The sequence below is a fragment of the Lycium ferocissimum genome, chromosome 8, assembly GCF_029784015.1.
Source record: "Lycium ferocissimum isolate CSIRO_LF1 chromosome 8, AGI_CSIRO_Lferr_CH_V1, whole genome shotgun sequence".
NCBI lineage: Eukaryota > Viridiplantae > Streptophyta > Magnoliopsida > Solanales > Solanaceae > Lycium > Lycium ferocissimum.
In genome coordinates this window covers 42,896,926-42,897,859 of record NC_081349.1, presented here as the reverse complement: position 1 = coordinate 42,897,859, position 934 = coordinate 42,896,926, and the positions used below count along the sequence as shown (strand labels likewise).

Sequence of the window (934 nt, the reverse complement as noted above, 5' to 3'; positions counted from 1 at the left end):
AAGTGTGCTCAGACAGCCAAGGGTTTGTCTTCAACCAATGGGGGTCTAAATCCCCAGATCAGAAACTCTAGTCCACAAATTGTATCATCACTGGACACAATTAGAAAATCACTAATTTCCAAAGCAGTGAGAAAAAAAAAATAGTGTTTTCGAACAAAAAAATTTAAAAGTTTTTCGGCGTTTAAAGGAAAACTATTTCCATGAGTTTTTCCAGTGAACTAATTTAGTGGAAAAATCATGTTTTATAATATAATTTTTTTTTCACTGATTGTATGTGAAAAAAGCCTTTATTTATAGTAATGAGAATCAATAAAAGAAAGTTAAAATGTAACATTAAAGAGGAACTGAATATATTAAGAGAGAGAGAAGAGAAGGAATAGAGGATGCGGCAATCAGCATATCAAGAATAAGGTGATGAAAAGAGGATATACCGAGGTAGAATATAGGGAATTTTACATAAATGATTACATTTTGGGGGTTTAAAAATTCTGTATAGCTATATTTTCAATATTTACATGGCATAGCTACTTTTCTTTTTTTCGCTGTATTCGTTTTGTTTTTCCACTGTATACATTTTTTTTTGTTGTATTCATGAATACAACAATTTTTTTTTTACACTGTATTCATGAAAATGACTATCTGTATTCATAAACGGGCTCGTTGTATTTATGAATATAGCAAGTAAAATTGAATACATAAAAACATAGATACTCCAAAAATTAACAAATACACCCTAAAAAATATGAATACAATCTAAAGTATTAACAAAAAAAGCTCAAAAAAGTGAATACAATCGTCTTATTCATGAATACAACAACACCAACCACTAGTTCTGGCGATCTGCCGGAAATTTCACAACAACGACGTTTATGCTAACAAATACACCCTAAAAAAATGAATACAATTGAAAAACTTAACAAAAAAAGCTCAAAAC

At 29.4% G+C, this 934-nt stretch overlaps 1 non-coding gene across 1 annotated transcript; it reads right to left on the bottom strand.

Moving 5' to 3' along the window:
* On the bottom strand, window positions 1-100 carry LOC132069086 (small nucleolar RNA Z157/R69/R10). The gene has a single exon (XR_009417654.1). It is a non-coding gene; the product is annotated as a small nucleolar RNA Z157/R69/R10 (small nucleolar RNA).
* Between the last annotated feature and the right edge of the window lie 834 nt (window positions 101-934).